This window comes from Schistocerca americana, chromosome X (assembly GCF_021461395.2).
Source record: "Schistocerca americana isolate TAMUIC-IGC-003095 chromosome X, iqSchAmer2.1, whole genome shotgun sequence".
NCBI lineage: Eukaryota > Metazoa > Arthropoda > Insecta > Orthoptera > Acrididae > Schistocerca > Schistocerca americana.
Genome location: NC_060130.1, coordinates 490,978,275 through 490,999,253, shown reverse-complemented (window position 1 = coordinate 490,999,253; position 20,979 = coordinate 490,978,275). Strand labels below are relative to the sequence as shown.

The window sequence follows — 20,979 nt, the reverse complement described above, 5'->3', positions numbered from 1 at the left end:
TCCTGTTTTCATGCTCTGCCTGTGTTCAGCTTTTGACAGGCTATCCACTGGTAAGATGCTTACCACTAAGTCTGTGGGGGTGCGATGGGGAGTTTCCTTTGTCAGTGCTCAGTAGCCCTCCACTGTGTTGTCTGTATATTTTTGAGTGAATACCAGGTTGTTTTTGTGAGCAACTGAGTTTTACAACTGTTGACTGTGTATTTAGCGGTCCTGAGTGTATATTTTGATTGGTTTACATGTATGCATTCATGTAATTGATTCGCCTCGATGGGAAATGAATCGACAGCCTTCAGTGCGGATAGTCATTTACGTTCGACCTCCAGCTGGAATCTAATACTAGCGAGCATGGTGGACAGGTACGGTGACTGCAGATAGACGGCGCTAGGTGGGAATGTGAGTCGACCGGAGATGGTGCTAAGACAGTTCGAGCACTTATAGTAAACACTGTGTCTTAGTGGCGCAGTGGTTAACGCAAGTGTCTAGTCGTCCCGATGCAGCTGATATCATTAGTTCCTTCCCTTTCTTTTCCTTTCTCCCCCTCCCCCTTCAATTTACATAAACAGTGATTTACTTTGCGATCGTGAGTTGTACTAACCCCCACAGATAACTAAAAATATTGAGAATTAAGTTTCATATATTTACTAAGAACAATGAGAAATAACAAAAATGTATAAAAGCTTGTAAAGGTGCCGATTCGTTTTCAGTTGCCAATGCTTCTGTGTGCACAATACATTTTATTGGTTCAAATGGTTGAAATGGCTCTGAGCACTATGGGACTTAACATCTGAGGTCATCAGTCCCCTAGAACTTAGAACTAGTTAAACCTAACTAACTTAAGGACATAACATACATTTTATTGATTAGGACTGTGTTATGAAAGGGATTTGAAAAGTGAACTGTTGAAACTTCCTCCGAAACGCTGAAACCTGATGTTCCGATAATTTATCTCCTAGACACCAGAATCGGTTTACAGGGTAGTGTTCGGCCTAACAATGACAGAAAAGATGGCTCTAAGCACTACGGGACTTAACTTCTGAGGTCATCAGTCCCCTAGAACTGCTTAAACCTAACTCACCTAAGGACATAACACACATCCATGCCCGAGGCAGGATTCGAACCTGCGACCGTAGCGGTCGCGCGGTTCAAGACTGTAGCGCCTAGAACCACTCGACCACCACGTCCGGCAATGAGAGAAAAATTCGGGCACAAAAGCGAAGTTACTTTAAAGAAGTATAATAGATTTTACATGTAAATCTTACCAACTAATGAAGAAACTACAAGTAGGGGAAACATTAACTACGAAAACAAACAATGTGGTACTGACGGACAGCGCTATTATTGCACTTTGCCCCCATGGCCGTTATCGGTAACGCGCTGTGACGTTACAATAAACAAGTACAGTGGTAACTAAGGAAAGCAAATCGCACTGTGAATGATTTCAAGGCAGTTGCGCATATACTGTCAAATAATTCAAGATGTCCTCGTGAAATATCGCGATAGAAACTCGCGCCAAGTCGACCGGAACGCCCTCACTCCCAAGTGCAATACTATTGTGGTCGAATAATAACATATTTGTACGCAGTGTGTAAATAATACTGAGAAGTAAAATTTGAAAAATTAAAATTTTCTGTTCAAAGAGTTTAGAATGGCATTATTGGGTTTTCTCCGTACCACAGGTATAAATGATCTAAGCCTATGTCAGCCTGTTCTCACAGCAAATAAAAGTAGCGCCCCCGCGAGTTGGTGAAAGGCGTTGACGTCCCGTCGAAGGCTATGTGCTAGCATTTCGCTGACCACAGGAAAAATAGCCTAGATAACTTTTAGGAAACAAACAATATTTTATATATTTGTTAAACATACAGAGAATACAGAGAAAAAGTTTAAACAAAGGTAAATGTGTTTTTAATTAGCAAGTTAGTTAATAACAATACAAATAATGCAGTATAACATGAAAACTCCCTATGGTATTTATAATTTGCATGGATTTAAAATGTGTACGTGGTGTGCTTATTAGCTACAATGCGATGCGATGAGGCGAAAGAGTCAGCAGTGACACCACGACCCTCAGCACAGCTGCGCATGATACCTACAGCCCATTCTAGTAGTTTCCTCTGCCACTTGTGGAGCAATCCGAACCGAATCTGCGAGCGAGAACGTCCAGCGTCCGGTAAGGCACGCCTGGGAGCGCCCGCGACAGCTTTGTTTACTAGCTGTTGCGCATGCGCGGCGGAGGTTCGTCGCGAGGGAGGCGCGCCTCTGAGGCAGTACCGCGCTGCGCTCGCTACGGGAAGGTCGTGGAGGCGACGTTGCTGCTGCCTGCCTGGTCCCCGCCGCCACGCGTAAGTACTCGCAGCGCTTTCCCTCTCTGGCGACAGTCTCGAGTTCCAATTTATTTGTGATCACAAAACGCTGTCAATAAAATCAAATCACCCATTTTACATTCGAGGGATGACTACCCTAGTGCATTATCGTCTATCAATTGGATAACAAAGCCATTAAAAAAAAATTCGGTATAGTAGTGTAAGTTCCACAGTGATAGTGCCCCCCCCCCCCCCCACCCCTCACTTTCAAAATCTTGTTTGTTGTGACAGTCCGATCTATGGCGTAGCCCGAGGTCTGGGTTAGGTTGGAAACTGACAATTTCAAAAATGGTTCAAATGGCTCTGAGCACTATGGGACTCGACTGCTGAGGTCATTAGTCCCGTAGAACTTAGAACTAGTTAAACCTAACTAACCTAAGGACATCACAAACATCCATGCCCGAGGCAGGATTCGAACCTGCGGCCGTAGCGGTCTTGCGGTTCCAGACTGCAGCGCCTTTAACCGCACGGCCACTTCGGCCGGCACTGACAATTTCATTATGGGTTATGAACACAATGAATGTGCATGCAAAAAAGGGCTTCAATTTAAGTTATAGCTTTTTTTTTAATAAGTAATTAAAACTGCAGCGTATATTCAGGAAAGCTGTATGATAAACAAATCTTTGACGAGTATTACTTTGCATTTTAAGTGCGTATATCCTATATCAGTTATGAAAAATGCAAGCTTCACACCATTTTGATTCCATAACAATCTTCCGCGGTATCTCTTGTGCAACAGTTATTTTTTTTCTTTTTATCTTAAGCACACTTCATTTGAGTGTGTTTTACATCACATGCTTTCCCCTTTTGTTTACAAAGCATCAGCAGTAGTCTTTCTGTAAATACATGCTGTTACATTCTGCTACTTATAAATGAAAAACAGTGTACAATTTCCTTAATGTTTATTGCTCTCTTTTAAATATTTTGAGGTAGACACGTTTTTCCTTCGTTGTTATAGGCTGGAATCGAAAAAACTTGGATTTACTTTTACCCTTCGCGATTTTGCGTTTTTTTTTAACCTACATTTTTTTGTGGATTTGCAGGTTCCTAAAAATAAAAAAATCGCAAAGGCCTTTGCTAACATCAAGGAATATGTGTCAACTTGTAAACATGTAAAACAGAGCGACAGACACTGTAAGTAAATTGTACACCAAATTGAAACGCGAAAATTGTTTTTAATCTATAAATAGCAGAGTGTAGAAACGTATTATGTGTTCTGTATTTTCAGAGCACGCACTGCTTTATGAATAAAAGCGAAACGCTTATGGCGTTGAACAGACGTAAATTGCAGTACGCTTAAGACGGAAATTACAGAAAATAATTGATGTTCACACCGTTGCTTACATGCATCACTAAACTATACTTTTTCCAAATCAGGGGATTCAACCTAATACGTGATCGTAGAGAAACCTAAGTTGGCGTTTCAATTGTTAGCACCTGGTTATATGCATAATATGTCTGGGACGTATCACTACTTGTAAGTGGTTTGCTAAGGGGCGTGGGAGCTCTGTCAACCAGAGATGGCACTTTGAGCGCAACACATGAAGTGTGAAATATGTAGAAATCATTGTAGTGGGCAGCATGCTATTCCTCTGCTTTGTCGTGCATTTCATGCAGCGTTAAAGTCTAAAGAGAACTGGAATTTGTTGTCGAACAGCAATTTTACATTTCCGCTGTACGGTACGTCATGGCAATGATTCACCAGGCAGTGAATCTGAGTCCACTTTCAGTATGTAATGTAACTTACCAAATGAAGATTGCTGCAGTGTTGCCGTCAGTGTATCATTAAGGAAACGGAGTTTTTCGATGTAACAGGAAAATCTCCCAATTATAGGACCTCATTATTGGTTATCAGGAATTTGAGAAACAGATAGTACATCGCGTTTTTGATAACAACAATGTACTTTAACAGTAAGTTCTTGCTAGCTACAGGAACTATTATGGTGTTCCCAGCGCATTAAGATTGAGGAAGTGTACATGCAGTTATTTGCTCTACCGGACACAATATATTAACACAGATACGACTGTTTTTGGTATGTAATTAATTAGGAATTTACGCAACAATTTCTTGAAGGTGTATTGTAATCCAGCACCTATTATTGGCAGTTGGCAGTGCTGCTGCTCCATAGATGGGAAATGGATACTCGTAGTAGTACCTTGTATATAAACATTTATGTTTACTTTTTTAGTGACATTGCCTCTGACATTTTACTGTGTATGTAAGTAAATAAGTGATAAGTTATTACAAAATGCTTGTAACTCAATGCACCTAGCCTAGGGTGTGAGAACCTCCAGAATCTACTTCTACATCGATACTCTACAAATCACGTTTAAGTGCCTGGCAGAGGGTTCGTCGAACCACATTCACAATTATCTATTATTCCAATCACGTATAGCGCGCGGAAAGAATGAACACCTATATCTTTCCGTACGAGCTCTGATTTCCCTTATTTTATCGTGGTGATCGTTCCGCCCTATGTAGGTCGGTGTCAACAAAATATTTTCGCATTCGGAGGAGAAAGTTGGTGATCGGAATTTCGTGAGAAGATTCCGCCGCAACGAAAAACGCCTTTCTTTTAATGATTTCCAGCCCAAATCCTGTATCATTTCTGTGACACTCTCCCCCATGTTTCGCGATAATACAAAAAGTGCTGCCTTTCTTTGAACTTTTCGACGTACTCCGTCAGTCCTACCTGCTAAGGATCCCACACCACGCAGCAGTATTCTAAAAGAGGACGGACAAGCGTAGTGTACGCAGTCGCCTTAGTAGATCTGTTACATTTTCTAAATGTCCTGCCAATAAAACGCAGTCTTTAGTTAGCCTTCCCCACAACATTTTCTATGAGTTCTTTCCAATTTAAGTTGTTCGTAATTGTAATACCTAAGTATTTAGTTGAATTTACGGCTTTTAGATTAGACTGATTTATCGTGCAACCGAAGTTTAACGAGTTCCTTTTAGCACTCATGTGGATGACCTCACACTTTTCGTTATTTAGGGTCAACTGCCACTTTTCGCACCATTCCGATATTTTTTCTAAATCGTTTTGCAGTTTGTTTTCGTCTTCTGATGACTTTATTAGTCGATAAACGACAGCGTCATCTGCAAACAACCGAAGACGGCTGCTCAGATAGTCTCCCAAATCGTTTATATAGATAAGGAACAGCAAAGGGCCTATAACAGTACCTTGGGGAACGCCAGCAATCACTTTTGTTTTACTCGATGACTTTCCGTCAGTTACTACGAACTGTGACCTCTGACAGGAAATCGCAAGTCCAGTCACATAACTGAGACGATATTCCATAAGCACGCAATTTTACTACGAGCCGCTTGTTTGGTACAGTGTCAAAAGCCTTCCGGAAATCCAGGAATACGGAATCGATCTGAAATCCCTTGACAATAGCACTCAGCACCTCATGTGAATAAATAGCAAGTTGTGTTTCACAGGAACGATGTGTTCTAAACCCATGTTGACAGTGTGTCAATAGACCGTTTCCTTCGAGATAATTCATAATGTTCGAACACAATATATGTTCTAAAATCCTGCTGCATATCGACGATAACGATATGGGCCTGTAATTTAATGGATTACTCCTACTGATTTAACATAAATGTCGAGTGTGCTGCGCTCCACTGGTGACGTGAGGTGTTTATACATTATATTTTGCCTGTGCACTCGCAAACTAAATTTGCTGAATCCAGTGACATTTGGCATCAGCTTACACCATTTCTCGTTGTTATTCTCTAAGGCCCGTTTACGGACGCGGAGATGAAGACTGCAAACACGATGGATTTGAATTATGGATGCTGAGGTCACAGTTTAGCATGGTTTTGGTAGAGTTCTGCAAGCGAATGCCGAGTCGGCGCGTAATAGAAAGTCAATAGCAATTACTTCTCGTATCCTCCCTGATATCTTTTTTATTTTATTGGTTAGAAGGTGAGTTGAGGTGTGAAAAAAAGAATTCATTATAGAATACACAGAACTGTGCAGGACTTAACCCGTTCTTTTCGGCGTCAAAATGAATGGATACGAAAACACAGGAGAAAAATACCGAAATTGAAGTTAAAAAGGCTTAAAGAAAACCTGTAATGCCAGTGAATAAATTTATAGTTATTGAACATTACTCAATCAGCGCACACAAGTTGTGTTAGTCATTTGCTTCTCTCTGTTCATCTCCGCCTCTCCCCTTTTGGCTCTGAGCACTATGGGACTCAACTGCTGTGGTCATCAGTCCCCTAGAACTTAGAACTACTTAAACCTAACTAACCTAAGGACATCACACACATCCATGCCCGAGGCACGATTCGAACCTCGACCGTAGCGGTCGCTCTGTTCCAGACTGTAGTGCCTAGAACCGCTGGGTCACAACGGCCGGCCCCTGAAAGGGGCGCAAGCTATTTCGCGTAATTGAGATAGAACCGCACATATATCTTATCATATTCAGCGGCTTTTTCACTGTTACACGATTTCAGTTGTTTATATCTCCCGCAGTCCTTCATGTGTCATTTCGTTGTTCGTGTGATTATTCAAGGGAGAAATTGTAATACTATCATCCGCAGGGAAATAATTTAGGAATATCGAATGTCGTATTTCGGACTTCTCCTTCATTTTGCGGTCCAACATGTTCACCGAGTGATTGTAGAAGACTATGATCCATTTGCTGACTTAGCGAAAGACCAAAACTAATTTTTTCTCTTTAAATCTGTCGCCAAAATTACTTCCTAATCTATTGAATCTTCTCTCAGTGCTCTCATAGAAATTAAGATTTCAGATTAGTAGCGTATTTTGCGCAATAACCTCCGTCACACATCTAAAATAACCTGCGGAGAGTATGTGCCCTTCACTACAGACATGCTAGCCTCTTAAATGTATGTGGACGCAAACTTTTGAAGCTGCAGCTATTGATCGCTGCACGTCATATTGGCGTTACTATTTTCCAATCGCGACTCAAAATTGGGGATCGGCTAACATAATTGTTCGTTTGGAGTGAAAAATAGTAAAATATTAAAGTACACACTAATTAGTTGCTAATATCTAAGACAGTTCGGTAAATTTACTCCGAAGGAATGAATAATCAGACGAATGGTGCCGCCACAATTACAAAGTAGTTTTAGATTGCCTAGAGTGTAACGCTGAAACATTTTTTTCTGAATATGCCTTCCAACTATTTAAGCAGTTTCTGCCCTTTTTACAGTCATATACGCACCAAATGCCATGACTTCTTGTGAGAGAAAGCATCGAAGATTGTACGTTACAAATGCACACCTTTGAATGCTTTGTGTCTTGCAGGCAAATTTAGTCCATTCAGATAGCAATCATCGGGTGGCTGTGATGTTAACGGCACAGATACCCAGTGAGAAAGCATGTGGTCACAATGATGGGCAATAAAATGTCATTCAGGGTCGAAATAAGCTGGTTTCATGATACAGGTGAAGCAGCCAAGGCGAGGCACCCCAAATATATCTAGAACAAGTGGACAGTGTGGCAAATTTCTTGACTTAAGCAAGTAAATTCTAGCATTTATAGTTTTCGAATTATGAAACCGATTCATTTTACGGCACTAGACAGAGACTTAGAAGAGGACTTCAACAAAATACTATGGTTGAAACTCGATCAGTAAAAAGTAACAGGGCCCCAAAACACTGTTCGTCATCAAGAGCAGAAAAAAGGAAGGAATATCAGAGTTTAACGTCATCGAGGTCATTAGAGATGGAATCAGAAGTATAGGTCCGACAATTATTTGATCTACTGTGCCAAATGTAAGCAAACACGTGACTCAGGTATGGTGTTTGCCTGTGCCCTTGAAATCGGTCAGTCAATGCTCCGTTGTTGTAATGATCAGACAAAGTGGTCGTGGAGCTATTCAGGACTTTACAGTATGCGTGACTGTACAAAAACGTATACGGTTTTCGTAAATGGCGAATGTCGGCAAAACACAACGTGCGGCACGCTGCAACCTATCCTAATCGTACCAAACCTGCAACATCGCTCTTTGTAAACATTTTAGAAAAATTTCGAGTAACTGTAGGTGTGAAGCAAAATATTCAAGCACAGAACAACAGCAGTCGATGAGAGAAACGCATCTAACAATTTAATATAGCCAACATAAGATTCACAAGTCACTACGAGGCAGCTTGACTGTTAGAGTGGGATCAAAGTAGTGGTCTGCAGATACTACATTCCAACGCGTCTCATTCTTTCTGTATTTCGCTCCATCGACAGCCTCACTGCAAAGACATACAAAAGCTATTTATCTTAAATTATAATTAATTGAAACCGTCAGCTGCCGACAGGTGTTGTTGATATACCTCGATGGGGACAGCTGAAAATGTGTGCCCCGACCGGGACTCGAACCCGGGATTTCCTGCTTACATGGCAGAAGCGCGATCCATCTGAGCCACCGAGGACACAGATGAATAGCGCGACTACAGGGACTTAGCCCTTGCACGCTCCCCGTGAGACCCACATTCCCATCCTAATAGATATTTGCCCATCCACTCATTACTCGCTCCAACTAATGTGACGATTACCGTAAGAGTTCGGGTAACCTCTGCGCATTCGCACAGACAATGGTCAATGGCAGGGTAGCCTTTAAATGTATATGAAGATAGTAACTGTTCCCGAAAGAACAGATACCGTTGATGACCGTGCAGCTTCTCTAGAACAAATGATAATTAATTGAAACCCTTAGCTGCCGAAAGGTGTTGTCGATATACCTCGATGGGGACAGCTGAAAGTGTGCGCCCCGACCGGGACTCGAACCCGGGATCTCCTGCTTACATGGCAGACGCTCTATCCATCTGAGCCACCGAAGACACAGATGAATAGCGCAACTGGCCTCGGTGGATCAGATGGATAGAGCGTCTGCCATGTAAATAGGATATCCCGGGTTCGAGTCCCGGTCGGGGCACACACTTTCAGCTGTCCCCATCGAGGTATATCGACAACACCTGTCGGCAGCTGAGGGTTTCAATTAATTATCATTTATTCTATAGAAGTTGCACGGTCATCAATGGTACCTGTTCTTTCGGGAACAGTTACTATCTTCATATATAACTATTTATTTTCTGCGAATGCTGTCCACAAAAAAACTCTGATGTAAGCATGCAGTAATGCAGGGTTTTTGCGCAAGATTTTGTGTACGGACGACGTATCATTTAAAAATCATGGGCAAATCAGCCTTCACAACACACTGCACTCGTCAGTTAAAAATCCACGCTGAGATAAGTGGATAAACAACTGCCTTGGGGTGTTAACGGAGGTGCTTGGTGTTCAGGAACCGCCCCATCGCTCCCTGGTGCATTGATGGGACTCGAAATAGTCACACATATCCAAATTTCTTAAATGATAAGCTTCCGTAGTTATTGGAAGACATCTCACTGGACAAAGGGCAGTTCATGTGCTGCATAACGCAATGCATGTGGTACCAACATGACGGATGTTCTCCAGTTCCGCACAGATACGAGGGGGCACACAAATAAAAACCGGAATAACATTGCCGTTTGTGGAGCTTGTGTAGTACGAATTTCTGCCGCTAGGCATGTGCAGCTTAACTCTTTGCCAGTTCAGCGCCGCCTGTGTTGTCGACCTGGCTTGTTCTGTTCATTTGCAGTGACTGTTTTTTGCTACCGCTGTTTTTTTCTTGTTTCGTTTTTGATGATGGCAAGTTTAAGTGAACAACGTGCAGCTGTGAAAATTTGTTTTCCACTCGGAAAAAATGCTGCTGAGAACAGATTACCAGTATGAAGCTATGGGAAAAACTCAAGTGTACGAATGATTTGCTCGATTTAAAAATGGCGACATGATCTGAACGTCCATCAACTGCCCGAATCGACGAAAATATTGAAAAAATTCGACAGTTTGTGCTCAAATTCCGTCGACAGACAACTGATCAACTATTTTTATATATGAAGTCTACACGGGTTGTCAGCCGAGTGCCGGCCGCTGTGGCCGAGCGGTTCTAAGCACTTCAGTCTGGAACCGCGCGACCTTAACGGTCGCAGGTTCGAATCCTGCCTTGGCCATGGATCTTCAGGCGAAGATGATGGAGACGCATTCCATCGAAACGTTGCTACGAGACGACGACGCTACTCGGCTGACAGCTCGTGAAGACTTCATATATGAAATTCGCTAAGAAAGCCTACACTCACTGATCAACTGTCGGAGAATAGGGGGTTGTTTTCCAGCCTGGTTCAGCGAATTTTAACGGAAGATTTGGGAATGAAATGGTTGCTGCCGAATTTGTTCCTCGCACCTGCACACACTGCCATATGCTAGACGATTTTTGGCTAAAAATGGCACGGTTCGGCTGCCCCACGCACCTTCCTCGCCTGACGTGGCTGCGTGCAACTTTTTGTTTCCACCCATGAAAATGGGCATGAAAGGACACCGATTTGAGACCATTGACGGAAACCAGAACAAAACGAGGAAGGAGCTGTCAGGTGAGCCATTTCCAGAGATGACTACAAAAATAGTGGAAGCGCCGGTGGGACAAATGTGTTAGTTGTAATGGAGAGTATTTTGAAGGGGATAAGGTTGTTTTGTAAAAAATGTGAAAATGCATAACTTTTAAAAAATAATTCAGTTTTTTTTTTTTTTTTTTTTTTTTTGTAATCTTACACAACTTCATACCACATCAATCTGGAGCTCGTTAGTTCGTACGTGCAGGAAACACGAAATGGCTCGCAGCCTCACCAGGTCTCCAAATGTTGTGTTATGAAGTTCTGTGTAATTATGGTTGCGGTATTGGAGGACATAAGTAAAAGATGGTACCATATTAATTGCCTTATGCACCACATGACCTGCCTTTTGTCCAGTGAGATAACTTGCAATAACTACGGCAGCATATCAGTTAGGAACTGTAGATACTTTTGGTCATGGTTTTACCCACTTGTCTCAACCAGCGTGGATTTTTAACTTAAGAGTACTGTGTGCTGCATAGATTGATATGACCACGATTCTTAAATGATTCTTCGTCCGCACACAAAATCTTGCACAGAAGCGCTGCATATCTAGAGTTTTTGTTGACAGCGTTCGACGTAAATAAATCACTTTTGAATGTGCTTGCAGTGAGGCTGTTGATGGAGCGAAATGTGGAAAGGATGAAATGAGACGGTATATAGTATTTACAGACAACTCCTTTTGATTCCACTAAAACATTCAAGCTGCCTCGTAGTGACATGTGGATCTTGTGTTAACGCTATTAAACAGTTAGTTGTGTTTCTCTCATCAACTGCTGTTCATTTTTGCTGGGTTTCTATTTGTTTGGCCGGCCGGTGGGGCCGATCGGTTCTAGGCGCTTCAATCTGGAACCGCGCGACCACTACGGTCGCAGGTTCGAATCCTGCCCCGGGCATGGATGTGTGTGATGTCCTTAGGTTGGTTAGGTTTAAGTAGTTCTAATTTCTAGTGGACTTATGACCTCAGATGTTAAGTCCCATAGTGCTCAGAGCCATTTGAGCCATTTTTCTATTTGTTTGGAAAATTAAAACAAGAGGTCTACAAGGAAACTGCGAAGGCTCTTATGACACGAAATTCAATCACAACGCGGCCCTGTGTTGGGGAAGTCAAGATGAAATTCACTTTGCATTATTCTCTACCTGGGTCGATTTACAGCTTATAACAATGCTCTAGGTTAACGTTTTGAGTACTTGATATAACAGTCTTATCAATAAACACACCAGATTACGTGTTTGCTTACATTTGGCAAAGTAAGGCTAATGTTTGTGTGTCAGAAGAGCAGTGGTTTATAGAGCTGTAATCTGTCCGCAACTCGCGGTCGCGTTCTCGCTTACCGAGCACGGGGCCCCGGTTTCGATTCCCGATGGGTCAGGGAGTTTCGCCTGCCTCGAGATGACTGAGTGTTTGTGTTGTCCTCATAATTTCATTATCACTCATGAAAGTCGCGGGTTTGGACTGAGCAAAGTATGGGAATTTGTACGGGCGCTGATAACCGCGCAGTTGAGCGTCCCACAAACCAATCGTCATCATCATCCTCATCATCTATAATCTGATTAACACTTTAACAAATACCACAGACTTCATGTTGTTAAAGTTCTCTTCAAAGGTTGTTTCCAACGCAATAGGGAAAAGTAAGTAGCTCCATAAAAAAATAAAGTAAAAAAAAAAAAACTAGGTCGGTCTCCTTATTCAATGGCAATGGAATTTAAAAATTACTTGTGTACGCCAGAAGATTGGCCACGTTATTCGGCTTAACTCAGGGAAAACCACTCCTCTTTATATTTAGCAGCCTCGGCCTATTCAAGGGACCATTCTCCTAGGCCAGCCTATAAAATAAAAGCTTTTTACCTCTTTCTTTTGGAAAAAGTTATGAAGCAATCAGCGTAAATAATTTTGCACATTATGTATTGATTCTTGGACAACATTTTATAATTTTTTAAAGTAAATCAGTTATCCTTAAGGGCCCCCTATCAAGGGCGCTGAAGTGGCTCTGACCAAAATGAGGAGCCGCGCGGGGTAGCTGCGTGGTCTCAAGCGCCTTGCCACGGTTCCCGCGGCTCCCCCCGTCGGATTTCCTGCTGGTCCGGGAGTTAGAATAGGCCCGAGGTATTCCTCCCTGTCGTAAGAGGTACTAAAAGGAGTCTCACACATTTCAGCCTTTATGTGATGGTCCCCTGTACGGTTTGACCTCCATTTTTCAAAATTTTCCCGAAGATCGAGCCAATTGGGGAAGGATGCCTTACATGGTGCATCGTGTTCATCATGTGCTGCGACCTATTGCCTCCTTCGTCGACGTGGATCTGTACTTCTGCTCATACTCAAACTGTTGGGCGAGGTCATCCTCCTGGGTGCGTATTTTTCCATCAACTGTGCAGTGTCATTATCTACGCTGACGGTGATAATGGACTTGCTTGCTTGGTTGCACCTGATAACCAGTACGGTAGCCAGTCAATTGTGGTGGGGCCGCCATGTACCCTGTTGGTTCTAGCCCACTGCCCACACAGGGATCGCCCTGCTGCTGCCTGCGTCCTTAACTCCCCACATATGCCAAGGAATAGATCCCCATCACCCAGGGGCATTGGGATTTCCTGCCAGGTGGCCTTTGCTGCGGCTGGGTGGCGCCCGTGGGGAGGGCCCCTAGTCGGAGTGGGTGGCATCAGGGTGGATGACACGCGATGAAGCGTAGTACATCATGTCTTGCTGGTTGTCAAACGTCAGAAGTCTCTAAGCGTTCACGGGTTCAATTCAGCGCACAGAAATACGACGCCAAATCGTTCTCCTCTCTGGACACACCGTGGATGGAACGTCAGGCTAAGGATAGCAGTGACTCTAATTCACCACGGTACCTTGTATGTTTGAGGGCTGATAGGAAACTTTAATGACAATGAAGCCTCAGTTTTTTGTTGAGCATTTAGAGGACAAGTTTGGGGAGGTGGAGGGCTTGTCCAAGATGAGATCTGAGCCAGTCTTGGTCAAAACAGCATCCTCTGCCCAGTCACAGGCGTTACTCGCTTGTCACAAGCTGGGGGAGGTTTCTGTAACCATCACGCTGCATAAGAGCTTAAATATGGTCCAGGGTATCATATTTCTCAGGGGCTTTCTTTTGCAGTCTGACGATGAACTGCACGCCAATTTAGAGTGGCGATGTGTACATTTCGTTCCGCGACTCCACTGGGGTCCAAGGGATAATCAGGTTGCCACCAGTGCCTTCATCTTTGCCTTCGAGGATGGTACATTACCCGAGAAGGTCAAGGTGATTGTCTACCGCTGTGATGTGAAGCCCTATATCCCTCCCCCAATGCAGTGCTTTAAATGCTGGAAGTTCGACCATATGTCTTCCCACTGTACTTCCAGTGTCACATGTCGAGATTGCAGACGCCCATCACATCCCAATACTCCATGTGCCCCCTCCCATCTGTGTCAACTGCAGAGAGCACCATTTGCCTTGTTCGCCAGACTGCAGGATTATCCAGAAAGAAAGAAAAATCGTGGAGCACAAGACCCTGGACCGACTGACCTACACTGAGGCTAAGAGGAAATTTGAATGCCGCCACTACAACAGTTCTAGCCCCATCAGCTCCACCAACCCAGTCACCTCTCAGAGCCAGAAGACTACAACTGCCCCCTTGATGGGGCAGTTCCCTTCCTGTTGCTCCTGCACCACCTACGTTGGGAGCAACACCCCACCCCCCACCACCACACCCCAACCACCGGGGATATCAGTCCCCACTTCTGAGCCGGATAAACGTAAGCATTCTTCGCCTCCTCTCCCTAGGAAGGGGTCCCTTGGGTCAACCCCTTCCCAGGTTTCTGCTAGTTGGAAAGACGGCACCCACCAGTTTCTGAAGGCCCCAAAAGCAGCTGGTTGTAGGCCTTCACGTTCATCCTCGGTCCCGGAGACTGAATCAGTGAAGTCCTCCCAGCCAGGGAAACCCAAGGAGCAGTGAAAGAAATCCAAAAAGAAGATCCCCAAGGCCAAGGGCATTGCAGTGACACCCACACTACCGCTACTTACAAGCTCTGTGTCTGCAGATGAGGTGGAGAGTCTGGGGTCCACTGAGGACCTAGATGTCGCCAGACCCTCAGACACAATGGATATAGGCTGCTCAGGCAATAAGTCGGTGGCAGCAGGTGACCCTGAGGCGTAAACTGCCTCATTGAATTGTTCCATGCCTTTCCAGCCTTACGATGACGTCTTCCTCCAGTGGAATTGCGGCGGTTTTTCCCACGGCCTGGCTGAGCCATGGCAAGCGTTAAGCTTTACACCTGATTTCTGCATTGCCTTCCAGAAAACCTGGTTTTTGGCAATGTGGACCCCCTGCTCTCTGCGGCTATAAGGGATATTACAAGAACCGTAGCGACTGTAATAGAGTGTCAAGTGGAGTTTTTGTTCGCGTCCTAAACTCGGTCTGTAGTGAAACTGTGCCCCTTGAAAGCACTCTTGAAGCTGTGGCAGTCAGAATAAGGACGACGCAGGAAATAACTATCTGCAATGTATGTTTTCCTCCAGATGGTGCAGTACCCCTGAAAGTATTAGCTGCACTGATTGATCAACTTCCTAAACTTTTCCTACTTTTGGGAGATTTTTACGCTCATAACCTCTTGTGGGGTGGCACCGTGCTTACTGGCTGAGGCAAAGATGTCGAAACTTTACTGTCTCAGTTCGACCTCTGCCTCTTAAATACTGGGGCCGCCACACATTTCAGTATGTCTCATGGTAGTTACTCGGCCATTGATTTATGAATTTGCAGCCCAGGACTTCTCCGATCTATCCACTGGAGAGTACACGATGACCTGTTTGGTAAAGACCACTTCTCCATCTTCCTGTCACTGCCCCGGCGTCAGGCACACGGTCGCCTGCCCAAATTGGCTTTAAACGTACATCTCTGAAGTCACCGTTGAATCTCCCCTACACGGGAACATCGATGTGATGGTTGAGTAGGTGACTACAACAATCCTTTCTGCAGCAGAAAACGCGATCTCTCTCTCTTTAGTGTGCTCCTGGCGGAATGCAGTCCCTTGGTGGTCGCCGGAGGTCGCTGAAGCAATTAAGGAGCGTCGGCGAGCTCTACAGTGGCATAAGCGGCACCCTTCCCTAGAGCATTTCATAGCCTTTAAACGGCTCTGTGCCCCACATTCGCCAACTTATCAAACGACGGAAGCAGGAGTGTTGGGAGACATACGTCTCGACCATTGGGTGCCATACGTCACCTTCCCAAGTCTGGGCAAGGATCAGATGCGTTTTCAGGCACCAGACCCCAACAGGTGTTCCCGGTGTTAACATAAATGGCGTGTTATCTACCGACGCAATCGCGATTTCCGAGCTCTTTGCTGAGCACTATGCTCGAGCCTCTGCATCGGAGAATTACCCCCAGCCTTTCGCACTCTCAAACAGCGGCTGGAAGGGAAAGTCCTCTCGTTCACTGCACGCCCCAGTGAATCCTATAACGCCCCATTTACATAGTGGGAGATCCTCAGTGCCCTTGCACATGGCCCCAACACAGCTCCTGGACCAGATCAGATACACAGTCAGATGATTAAACATCTCTCATCTGAGTACAGGCGACATCTCCTCGTCATCTTCAACTGGATATGCTGCGATGGCGTCTTTCCATCGCAATGGCGTGAGAGCACCATCATTTCGGTGACCAAACCTGGTAAAAACCCGCTTGATGTGGATAGCTATCGGCCCATCAGCCTAACCAACGTTCTTTGTAAGCTGCTAGAATGTATAGTGTTTCGGCAGTTGGGTTGGATCCTAGAGTCAGGTGGCCTACTGGCTCCATGTCAGGGCGGCTTCCCCCAGGATCACTCTGCCACTGACAATCTTGTGTCCCTCGAGTCTGCCATCCGAACAGCCTTATCCAGACGCCAACACCTGGTTGCCGTCTTTTTTTATTTACGAAAAGCGTATACACCACCTAGCGACATCATGTCCTTGGCACATTATAAAAGTGGGGTCTCCGAGGCCCGTTCCCGATTTTTATCCAAAATTTCCTGTCGCTTCGTACTTTCCGTGTGCAAGTTGGTGCCTCACATAGTTCCCCACATATGCAGGAGAATGAGGTCCCGCAGAGATCTGTATTGAGTGTATCTCTGTTTTTAGTAGGCGTCCGTCTCACCTTCTCTGTATCCAGACAACTTCTGCATTTCGTACTGCTCCACCAGTATTGGTGTTGCTGAGAGACACCTACAGCTAGCCGTCCACAAGGGGCAGTCATGGGCTGTAGACCACGGTTTCCAGTTTTCGGCCGCAAAGTCGTGTGTTATGCACTTCTGTCGGCGTCGTACCATTCATCCGGAGCCAGAACTTTACCTTAATGACGATCCACTCATTGTAGTGGATACACATCGATTTTTAGGACTGGTTTTCGAGGCCCGATTGACTTGGCTTCCTCACCTTCGACAGCTTAAGCGGAAGTGCTGGCAGCACCTCAATGCCATCCGCTGCCTGAGCAACAGCAACTAGGGTGCAGATAGCTCTACGCTGCTGCAGCTCTACAGAGCCCTTGTTCAATCCCGCCTTGAGTATGGTAGTCTGATTTATGGTTCGGCGGCGCCGCCAGCGTTGCGTTTACTCGACCTAGTGCACCACTGTGGCGTTTGCCTAGCGACAGGAGCTTTTAGGATGAGTCCGGTGACCAACGTCCTTGTGGATGCCGGAGTCCCTCCATTGCATGTTAGGCGTGCACAACTGCTGGCCAATTACGTTGCTCACTTTTGTAGTTCTCCTGCGCATCCGAATTACCGTCTCCTTTTCCGACACACGACTGTTCATCTCCCAAATCGACGGCGCAGGTCAGGACATCCAATTGCAGTTCGTGTGCGAACCATTTTTTCTGAACTGGAGTCCTTCCCTTTACCACCTATACTTGATGTCCATTCACGTACACCACTATTGTGTACACCTAGGCCACGGCTTCGCCTGGACCTTTCACATGACCCTAAGAACTCAGTTAAGGCTGCGGCACTCCGCTGCCACTTCCTCTCGATTCTTGACATGTTCCGAGGCCACGAAGTGGTTTACACCGACGGGTCGATGGCTGATGATCACGTCGGCTTCGCGTATGCCCATGGAGGAGATATTGAACAGCATTCCTTTCCCGATGCCTGCAGTGTTTTCACGGCCGAGCTGGTGGCTATATCTCGTTCTCTTGAGCACATCCGTTCATGCCCTGGGGAGTCATTTCTTCCGTGTACTGACTCCTTGAGCAGCCTACAAGGTGTCGACCAGTGCTACCCTCGTCATCCTTTAGCAGCGACCATCCAGGCGTCCATCTAAGCCCTGGAACGGTCCAGTCGTTCACTGGTGTTTGTCTGGACTCCTGGCTACGTCGGAATCCCAGGCAACGAACTTGCCGACAGGCTGGCCGAACAGGCTACGCGGAAAACACTTATGGAGATCGGCTTCTCTGCAAATGACCTGCATTCAATACTACGCCGCAAGGTTTTGCGGCTTTGGGAGACGGAATAACACAACCTCGGTATCCAAAACAAACAGCGTGCCATTAAGGAGACTACAAATGTATGGAAGATCTCCACGCGGGCCTCTCGCAGGTACGCTGTGGTTCTCTGCCGGCTCCGCATAGGCCACCCTTGGGTGACACATGGCTACCTGGTGCGCCGTGATGACCCACGTCAGTGTCGGTGCGGCGCCCGGCTGACAGTGGCCCATATCTTGATGAGCTGTCCTTCTTTGGCCGCCCTGCGACGGATTATGCAGTAACCGGACTCGTTGCCATTAATTCTAGCTGACAACGCCTCATCGGCTAATTTAGATTTTCGTTTTATACGTGACGGTGGATCATTCTATATAAGTTTTCTCGCATGTCCTTTGTCCCTTTGTGTTCTCCACTCTAATGCTTTTAGGCTGGATGTTTTAATGTGTCGCAGAATGGCCGGCTTTTTCTTTTTATTCTCGTGATCGGACAGCCACGGTGATCTGCACTCTTGTTTTTATCCTTTCTACCTGTTTCTTGCTTCTCTCTCTGGTTTTGTTTTCCTGTTTTGTCCATAGTATTCTTGGTTTTCCTTCTGTCGTTCTTCTGCTTCTTCCATTCTCCTGTTATTGTGCTATACGTCTCCTTTCTTTTCTTCCTTCCCTTCTGTAATTATTTTACCGAGAACAAGAGACCGACGACCTCGAAGTTTGGTCCCTTCCCCCCCCCCCCCCTCCCTCCCCCTCCTTTAAACAAACCAACCCCCCTTCGGAGGTTTGAGTCCTTCCACGGACATGGGTGTGTGTGTGTTTGTCTGTAGCGTAAGTTTAAGTTAGATTAGGTAGTGTGTAAGCCTAGGGACCGATGACCTCAGCAGTTTGGTCCCATAGGAACTTACCACAAATTTCCATTTTTCCAAAATGAGGTGTGTCCATGACGGAAGTCCTGCAGTCTACAATTCTTATCTGAAATAAAAAAAAAAATTCTTAATCTGTACGATATTGTGCACGGAGAAATAGCACAGTTTTTAGTTAGATTTTTTGCTGTAAATAACGAATAAATTTGCATGAAAAAATTAGGCTTTTAGTCCTTGCGAACGTTTCAGTGGAGTAATTGAGCCAAATTTAAGAAATATATGTCCGCAAGGAGTAATAGGCTAACTTTTTCATTTTAATTTATCCATTAGTGGCCAAAGGCATACAGCAAAACTACATCGTTTCAAACGGCCGCCACTTTATGATGTTGTCAAATTTCAAATAAACTGTGCTACTGCTCCGTGTGCTGTATCGTATTGATTAAGAAAATTGTTTTGGAGTCACCTCATTGTGGATAGAGCAACTTAAACCCCTTGGAAGTGGGGCATCATGGTGACTGAATTTCTGTAAAAAGAAAAAGCAGAAAATGTTGTCAACGAGTCAGTAAATGATGGGCACAAAAATTTATGTTGATTTCTTCATTAGTTTCTCCAAACTAAAACCGTAAATATCGCTTGTATTACAGGCTGACTGAGGAGAATGGACTCTTTAATTGTTACCACTGCTAAATACGTGCTTGGGCGTCTGAGGTTTCACTCACTGTCGCATTTCTGGAGACGGAGCTAAAAACGACGGCTGTTCGTTTCTGCGATTCCTGCGGAGTAACTACTTCGGTGAAAATTGTTGAGTCACGCATGTAGATGATGTTCTATCGTATCGAAAGACCTTGGCCCACTGGCGACTCCGTTTTTATTCCGAGCGCAAACTTTCAAAGCGCCTATCAGTGATTCGAATAACACCAGTCACCACGAGAAATAAATATAATGAGGGTTCAACATTTTGACATTGATCCAAAGTCGCCCAGCTTTTTCCTGAGGCGGGGAAAGTTCATCGGAAGTCTGAAATGTACCACAGACTCCATGTTGTGCCCTTGCAATTAATCTTAGCTTCTGTTCTTGTATTAGAACGCACAGTAAGATAAGATAGGTTCTCTCCGTAACTTGCTAGACGTCATTATATCGGTGGTAAAACGAAAGACGTTAATCCACAACCAACCATTCTTTGAAAATAAATATAACGAAAGAAACTGATGGGGTTACTATCGCGTCTTTTTTTAGGGTCTTCACATGTGTAAAACTAAGTATTTGGCTTGCTACACTATGTGATCAAAAGTATCCGGACACCTTTGCTGATAATTACTTAAAAGTTCGTGGCGCCCTCCGTCGGTAGTGCTGGAAATCAGTATGGTGTTGGCCCACCCTTAGCCTTGATGACAGCTTCCACTCTCGCAGGTAAACGTTCAATCAGGTGCTGGAAGGTTTTTTGGGGAATGGCAGCCCATTCTTGACGGAGTCCTGTACTGAGGAGAGGTATGGATGTCGGTCGCTGAGGCCTGGCACGAAGCCGGCGTTCCAAAACATCCCCAAGGTGTGCTATAGGGTTCAGGTCATGATTCCGTGCAGGGCAGTCCATTACAGGGATGTTATTCGCGTGTAAACACTCCGCCACACGCTGTACATTATGAACAGATGCTCGATCGTGTTGAAAGATGCAATCGCCATCCCCGAATTGTTCTTCATCAGTGGGAAACAAGAAGGTGCTTAAAACATCATTCTAGGCCTGTGCTGTGATAGTGCCACGCAAAACAACAAGGGGTGCACGCCCTTTCCATGAAAACACGACCACACCATAACACCACCGTCTCCGAATTTTACTGTTGGCACTACACACGCTGGCAGATGACGTT

At 45.0% G+C, this 20,979-nt stretch overlaps 1 protein-coding gene and 1 non-coding gene across 3 annotated transcripts in view; one reads left to right on the top strand and one right to left on the bottom strand.

The window, feature by feature from the left end:
* Positions 1-2,270: 2,270 nt before the first annotated feature.
* Positions 2,271-20,979, top strand: part of LOC124555022 (1-acyl-sn-glycerol-3-phosphate acyltransferase alpha-like) — a 747,916-nt gene continuing 729,207 nt past the window's right edge. For both annotated transcript variants that reach the window (XM_047128767.1, XM_047128769.1), the window contains exon 1: positions 2,271-2,339. The gene's annotated coding sequence lies outside the window, so the exon portion shown is untranslated. The remainder of the gene's footprint in view (positions 2,340-20,979) is intronic.
* Positions 9,101-9,175, bottom strand: Trnat-ugu. The gene has a single exon. It is a non-coding gene; the product is annotated as a tRNA-Thr (tRNA).